Consider the following 8,569-nt stretch of genomic DNA (forward strand, 5'->3'; position numbering starts at 1 on the left):
TTGGAATTTTCACCCTTAAAACAGGTCTACAATATTGACTGCAGCCTTGGCAAAAAACAAACAAAGCCCACTGTTATACCCAGGCTATGGCTTAAAAGCAGGAATTGGCTTTGTCCGTCCTTTGTCAGGCACAATTGCTTTGATGGCTTGAATGAAATTGTGGTTCTGAAGGTGCCCAGCAGATGGCAGAAATGCTGTGTCTAAACTAAAGCAGGTACAGTGGTACCTTGGGTTAAGTACCGTATTTTTCGCTCTATAACACGCACCTGACCATAACACGCACATAGTTTTTGGAGGAGGAAAATCCGTAGGCATGCCACCCGTAGGCATTCCCTCCATAACACGCACAGACATTTCCCCTTACTTTCTAGGAGGAAAAAAGTGAGTGTTATGGTACAAAAAATACAGTACTTAATTCTTTCCGGAGGTCCGTACTTAACCTGAAACTGTTCTTAACCTGAAGCACCACTTTAGCTAATGGGGCCTCCCACTGCCGCCACGCCGCTGGAGCACGATTTCTGTTCTCAACCTGAAGCAAAGTTCTTAACCTGAAGCACTATTTCTGGGTTAGCGGAGTCTGTAACCTGAAGCGTATGTAACCTGAAGCGTATGTAACCTGAGGTACCACTGTACTAACATCTTTGCTGTAACAATTTGGACTAAACAGAGTAGTCACTGGCTAGAGAAACCTTTTTCAATTGTTGCTTTTAAAAAGTTTATTCATACAGTTTGTTTATTAGGTAATGAGAACAAAAGCCAACTACAGTCAATCTCACTGATATGTTATATAAGATTAAAAAAAACTAAAAGAGAAAGTGGGGAAAAGAAGAAAGAGGGAGAGGGTATAACTGGGGGTGGGGTGTGTGTTCAAATATTACTACAGTGGTACCTTGGTTTTCCAGCAGAATGCATTCCGGGAGTCTGTTCAATTCCTGGAACCATATGAAAATCAAGGCGCGGCTTCTGATTGGCTGCAGGAGCGTGAGCTATCCTGAAATATCCCGAGAAGATAGGGGTGGGAACATTGGTGTAGCCAGGATTAAGGGGGTACTTTTAATGCTTTTCAGTAATATTTGTGGTTGGGGGGGGGGGGAGCTGCTCAGCAAGCAGAAGTTCAGGGACACATTCCAGCCTGGCCAAAAAGCTCAGAAGCAAGTCAGGTGAGGGCTATGGCCTGAGGAGAGTTCAGTGGGCCAGATATAAAGGTTTGGAGGGCCACATTTGCCCCACCACCAGCCTGAGTTTTCCCATCCATGTCAGGGAGGCTGACCTTAAATGCCAGTAATAGGGCAATGCCTGAAACAGTTTTACAGGGATAGCTGGCTGTGCTACAATATTGCATGGAAAGCAGCAGAGAATCTTCTGGCGACTTAAAGACAAATGGTACGTCTCCACAAAATTCTTCATTTTTTCATGAACTATGGAGTTGTAAACAACTGTTGATTCTGCTACCTCATCTGAAATGACTTCAGGCCATGAGCACTCTGCTTTGTTTTGCCCTGTGGTAAGTACCGTACCTTCCTCTTTTGCAACCCTTTGTGATTCTTTTGAAGCTCGAAATACAGCTTTGGAAATTACAGGCTTTCACTTCGTGCTAGAAGAGATGGTACAAAGCCTATCCTTTGTGTGAAATGGGTCTATTGTGAAGTCAGAACTGTCTGACGTGACTCCGCTTCCATTACAGGTTTATTTTTAACCACAGATACGCTGAACCTCAGCTCTCTTCGCTCAAAATAATTATTCTGATCCCTTCGTTAGCTCGGGACATTGGCAGTGCTTTCATTTGCCACATGAAGATGTATTTGTGTTTGCTTACAAACCATGCTAAGAAGCTTTTGTAGCTCCTAGGAACCAACCAAGGATGCGGGTGGTGCTGTGGTCTAAACCAAGGCTTGCCGATCAGAAGGTCTGCGGTTCGAATCCCCGCGATGGGGTGACCTCCTGTTGCTCGGTCCCTGCTCCTGCCAACCTAACTGTTCGAAAGCACATCAAAGTGCAAGTAGATAAATAGGTACCACTCCAGCGGGAAGGTAAACAGCATTTCCGTGGGTTGCTCTGGTTCGCCAGAAGCGGCTTAGTTATGCTGCCACATAACCCGGAAGCTGTACGCTGGCTCCCTCGGCCAGTAAAGCGAGATGAGCGCCGCAACCCCAGAGTCGTCCGCAACTGGACCTAATGGTCAGGTGTCCCTTTACTTTAGGAACCAACAAAGCAGCTTAGGCCATACCGGAGTACAGGGGCTTTGGCACAGTGAACCAGGGCGCCAAGCTGTGGAGGGTGCAAGGAGGAGAGTCTGGGGAGGGGAGAGCGGGAAGGTAAGCGAGGCAGAGCGGGGGCTTGGTGCCTGCACGCCTCCAGTGCCCGTAGGAGGCGCTAGGACCGTGTTTCTGTCACGGCTAAAATGGCCGCTGTTTCTTTAATGCTGTAAAAAGCTGGGTCAGCATGAGTCAGCGGCCTGCACTGAGTTGTATATATAGAGTGAGAAATGTTAGTTTGTTGTTGGGTTGGTTGGTTGGTTAGTGAAAGCTGGTAGTGTTGTTGTGTGTCAGTCGCTTTTGCACAAAGACTTTTAAGAATAAAAGCAGAATAAAGCACTCTGCAAGGATATTGTTGTGGACTCTTTTATGCCAACAAGGGTCTGAGGACCAGGCTGAGGAGACAAAGGGAGGCCAGAACCCTTTCCTTTTTTGTTTTTTTTACAAACACTAACAGTTTCCTTCCTTGGCTCACTGTAAATTGTGATCTCCAAACTAAGTAACCCCACTTCCAGCAGATTTAACTTTCTCCACCAAGATCAAGGGCTCTCCCAACACCATATCTCTGCCCTAACACCCCTTTCCCTAGCAAAGTCCCGCTCAGCACATGCTCCTGGGGTGAGAAACCGGGAGAAGTTTCTGGCTCAATCGCTAGCAGAATCCGGGAGTGGTCTGTTTTTGTACCTCCCCCAGCATAAAAGTCTCATCACCCCCAGCCTTTTCCGCCTCTCCCTGCGCTGAAGACTACTGCGCAGGACGAGCGATGGCAAGGGCGTGCTCCCCGCCTCTCCGGCTTGCTCAGGCTCAGTATTAAGGCTCTCCCTAGCATCCACTGGCCCTTGCACCTCTTCTCTACTGGAGGTGGGACTTTCCTCCTCGCCGGAAGAGGAACTGCTTCACAAGATTTTTGGAGGCTCCCTATAACACAACTGCCCTTCCATCTCTCGTCTCTGAGCCGGTGGCAGTTCCCTGACACCTATTTTTTTCCATAAAGGAGAATCCTCCCCCTCCCCCTGTCCATTATATAGGACAACCTCCTCCACAATGCCAGTTTAACAGGGAACACATGACCTGACGAAATGAAATACTACTTTTATAGAGAGATAACGTAATCAGAGTTGGATCACTGGCCTACCTAGCTCCATAGTGTCTTCACTTACTGACAACAGCCCTCTGGGATTTTTACACGGTCCTGTCCCAGCATACCTGGAGATGCCAGGGACTGAACCAGGGACCTTCCGCATGTGAAGCAGATATTCAGCCGCTGACACCAGTTGTAGACCACACATTTAAAGCACATAGCTTTCTCTAGGGAATCCTGGGAACTGTAGCTCTGTGAGTGGGAAGCTACAGTTTCCAGGATTCTCGGGGGGGGGGGGGAATCATGTGCTTTAAATGTGTGTCGAATGTTCCGGAGGCGGCGCCTCCGACAATGGCGGATTCCCTCTGACTCAGAGGGAGACAGCTCCGCAGAAATCGGGTCTACCGCTGCAGCGAAGCGGGGACCCTTCCGAAAACCGCAGGCGGGAGAAGCTGGCGGCCATGGGACTCGGCGGGCACCATTTGCGCCCCCCCCCCCCGTTCGGCAAAGGAACTCTCCAAAGGGCTCCGGAGTGAGACGGGGGTTGGCGCGGTGCACAAGCTAAATAACTTCTTCCTGGGAGCCTGGTGCAAAGTGAAAATTGGCTTGGTGGCTGGGAGTTATAGTCCTACAACATCTGGAGGACACATTGGCTACTCCTGATATTTCCATTGGGTGCTTTAGAATCCTCAAATATTTCTCCACTGTGCTTTTTATAAGGGTCTATAATCATACCAACCAGTGGTTATCGGATTATCTGTGTGCAAACCTGTTGCAACTCTCTTAATCACAGACTTGACTTATCTCAGCATCTCTCTCTCTGTTCAGTGGGTTGCCAGAGGGCAAGCCGGGGACCTGTGAGAGGTAGGAAGGGTTGCTATGTGCAGAAAAATGGGGGGAGGATGTTTAAACAGCAATACAAGCTAAACCTGAACTGCCAGCTTTATCAGGTTCGACCATCACTAGACCAAATACAATCCGGCAACACCTGACATATGCCAAGTATTTGGATACAGGCTGTTGCTCAACTTGCAGGAAGACTATGAACATGTGAAGAGGCTGTCAAGGGCCAGCCTAGTCTAGCAGCCTGTCCTCACAGTGACCAACAAGTTGTATTCCAGCAACTGGTGTTCAGAAACATGCTGTGGAGGCAGAGTGTGTGCATCATGGCTAGTAGCCATCTATAGCCTTATGATGCACAAACTTGTCCAGTCCTCTTGTTACTGGAAAATTGGAAGGAGGGGTGAGAGACCACAGAGTCTCCACTGCACATTACCAAACCATTTGCTCAGGCACATTTCCCTGCCTTTCAGCTGTCAAATCAAATCTTCTAGTGCAGTGATGGCCAAACTTGGCCCTCCAGCTGTTTTGGGAGTACAGCTCCCATCATCCCTAGCGAACAGGACCAGTGGTCAGGGATGATGGGAATGATTGTAGTCCCCAAACAGCTGGAGGGCCACGTTTGGCCACCACTGCTCTAGTGTCAAGAGAAAATAACAGCAGCATATCTGCAAAGGCATTGCTTCTGCATGGAAGCTCAGCTCAGGAGCCTGCTTTGCACAGGCCGTTAGCAAGTAACTATTTCCATGCAAAGTAGAAACAGCCATGTTCCTCCTCCTCAGAAACAGAGATAATCAAGAAAGGAAATTGTGCTGTAGAAAGTTACCTAGAGACAGACACAGAATGAATTTAAAACAGGCTGCATTGGCTGCTTCCAGACAGGGAGGTCTTGTACTCATAAATCACTCTTCTTCTGTAGCCTATAAGCAGAATCCCAATCGGCTTTCCACACTATGGATACTGCATTTTTCTGCATGTTCATCTTGTTATGTTCCATCTACTGCACAGTGTTGAGTGTAACATACTTTGTGTAAGGAGAGGAAGGTCCAATTCACCTCAGTGGACATTTGGGGCAGGGGGAATTCTGAGCAATCCTTAATAATAATAACTAATTATTAATTTTGCATTAGGTATTTTATTCATTTAAGTGTGGTAGCTTTTTGACATCTCATGGGTAGTAATGGGCTAAGTGTTCAATTACTGTTTTTGAATTAGAACTGTTTAGTGGAAAACGTTGCTAAAATGGTGATATTAGAAAACAGCTCTTTTTTTAAAGCATTTACTGCTACTACAGTGTTATAAAACTCTCCTAGAAAAGCATGCAACCACTATTATATTTAAACATATATATATAGCTGGGAAAGTATTTTTGCACTAATTAATGTACTGATTAAAACATTAACTGGCCTATAAAATAGTATTTCTGGAAAAGTTAATAGTGAACATGTGCCAAAAGCTGTAATGGGTTCATCCTTGCCCACATCAAAACCATTGCTTTTGAAAGAAAGAGAGGATGAATGGGAAGAGCATCTATTAACTGTTGAGTTTGCACCAATCTTCTGTCCTCCTTAAAAAAACACACAAAAAAGCAGGCAGACTTTTTGTGCCAAGGAAAAAAAGATGGAAGCAGAACCTGCAAAATGTGAGTGAACGAGGCATGGCAATTCCACAATAAACGCATCATACAGAAACAGCAACTGCAGATGTTAACACCCCTCTTCCAACCTGGGCTGCAATCCTGCACCTATGTGCACTGGAGGACAGGGTGAGGAGTGGCTCCCATAGGAGGTCTCCTCTGTCCAGATGCAGCTATATTGGGCACATGGATTGATGTGCTTGGAACATTGAACACAGATGATTAATATCTGCAGAAGCATCCCATAACCCCTTCTTCCTCAGATCTGCTGGCAGCTCACACAATTAGGAGGGGCTGTGGGATGCATCTGAGCATGGGAAGAGCTCCCAACGGACATATTGTTTCATTTCTTCCCCATTTTGTATATCTACTATTTCTTCCAGAGGAAAACCCAAAGTAGGAAAACAGTACTAAATATAAAAATGCGGATCACTCAAAGCAAAACATAGCGATTTTTCAAATGCTATAAGCAAAACCTAGCAATCTATCAGAATAAAAGGGCAAGTCAAAACTCCGGAGTCATGGCATCTGTTAAATCCTTAGGAATTCATTTAACAATTCCCACTGACAGTAAAATAAGGCTATGTACACACCAGCAGCTTAAAACTCAGGAAGGTGATTTCCCCCTGCTCTCCACACACCAGGAGGAGAGAGAATGGGGATGTCTTCACCTGATGCACATTACCTGATTTGTTTCCTGTATAATGGAGTTGTCATCTGCATGTGTGCAACAAGGGAGTTGAACCTGGGACCTTCTGTATGCTCTACCACTGACCTATGGCCTTTCCCCTTTTGTCTGAGGTTCATCTCTGGGACATCTCTGGGCAGGGCTGGGAGAGAACCCTGCCTGAAACTCTGGACAGCCACTGTTCAGCCACTGGAGATAATACTGAACTAGATGAACCAATGAGTGGCTGCACATAAGGCAGCTTTCTGTGTTCAAATGAAAAGCATAACACTACCATACGCACAGGGACATGGGTAGCGCTGTGGGTTAAACCACAGAGCCTAGGACTTGCCGATCAGAAGGTTGGCGGTTCGAATCCCCGCGACAGGGTAAGCTCCCGTTGCTCGGTCCCTGCTCCTGCCAATTTAGCAGTTCAAAGGCATGTCAAAGTGCAAGTAGATAATAGGTACCGCTCCGGCGGGAAGGTAAACGGCTTTTCCGTGCGCTGCTCTGGTTCGCCAGAAGCAGCTTAGTCATGCTGGCCACATGATCCGGAAGCTCTACGCCAGCTCCCTCGGCCAATAAAGCGAGATGAGCACTGCAACCCCAGAGTCGGTCACGACTGGACCTAATGGTCAGGGGTCCCTTTACCTTTACCTTACCATATGCACACAATACAATGATTATATCATCCACCTTTGGTCCCCACCCTGCAATCAGCCATCACCAGTGGCTCCTAGAAGCTGCCAGCATGCAACAGAGGCCACACCCCAGGAAAGGGTTTAGACTGGTTGGTTAAACCAGGTGAGGGTAGCCAATGGGTCTCAAACCTTGGGTGAATTAGGGACTTCCCCTGCATGTGAAGACAGGCTCTGACAGATTGAGCAGATGAGGCCAATAGTGGGTCCAATGGTCAAGAAGGTGGCTTCTGCACATGCTGTAGAGGGGGCAGATGGGGCTTGTTAACCTGGGAAGGTCTTCTTCTTCTTTGGCAATCACTCGTAGCTGAGTAAAATTGTTTTCCATAAACACGGTTCCTAAAAAGGGCTGCTCAGTCATGGATACAGCTGCCGAGCTGCTCAACTGCCTCGTTCCTTGAGTCAGAACAACTGAATCTGTATCCACTGCCCATGCGCCGGTTCATGACTAGGGGCTTCCAGATTTCACAATCCTGCCCCCGTTACCATTTGCCAATCGCCATGGGACTTTTGGGGTTTGGGTTGGGTTTTTGGAAGACGCCTGTGTGTGAATTTGTTTTATGTTGTGTAGATCAGTGCACACTGACCAACACACAGTCTTCACAGTAGGGCTCTGTTCCGATGGCAAGAAGTAGACACGACTGTAGCCTTCATCCACCTTCACAGCTGTTGTAACATACCACTTGCTATCATCCGCCTGTTCTGCTGTTGAGGACTTCTTGGCTCATTCTTTGTCTAGCTCCTTCCCTTTGACCTTACCACCTTGGGTGACCCTGCTGGGAGTATGAGATTCCCAATGGCTTCACTCACAAGGGTCATAGGAACATGCAAGCCCACTCACCACGACAATCTAAGTTAGCCAATCTAGGAGAAGGAAAACTCTGATCCTAAACCTCCATTGCCTTGAGGGACATCTTCAGGAAAAGAAAAGGGTAAGGAGAAAACCCTACACAAACTTGGAGTCCCCAAGACAGTTGGATGGTGCCTTGTACACCTCCTTTTGGCAACTCCTGCAGCCAAGCTGGTAGCAAACATATTGTTCTGCTTTCCTTTGGACCACATCAGCAAGGCTGAGGAGGGGGGTCTTGTCATCTGGGTAGCCCAGGACCTCCATACACACTGCCCAGGCTTGCACCCCGGGGAGGTCACTTCAGTGCTGCTAACACAGCAGTTTCACTTCACCCACCGATGTACACTCCATTCTCTCTTGAGATGGACGGAGGCCAACAACAATTAAGAAGCAAAGAAACAAGAGTATAAAAATTGCCTGGGGTTCATTTAGCGTTACAAGGAGTGACAATGAACCTGTCTTAAGAGCTACCTTCACCCCTTCTCTCACTATGCATGGAGTGAGCAGAATTGCATCCTTAACAAATAATACACAGGCACCTC

Source organism: Podarcis liolepis, assembly GCF_965112155.1.
Source record: "Podarcis liolepis genome assembly, chromosome: 5".
Classification (NCBI taxonomy): Eukaryota; Metazoa; Chordata; class Lepidosauria; order Squamata; family Lacertidae; genus Podarcis; species Podarcis liolepis.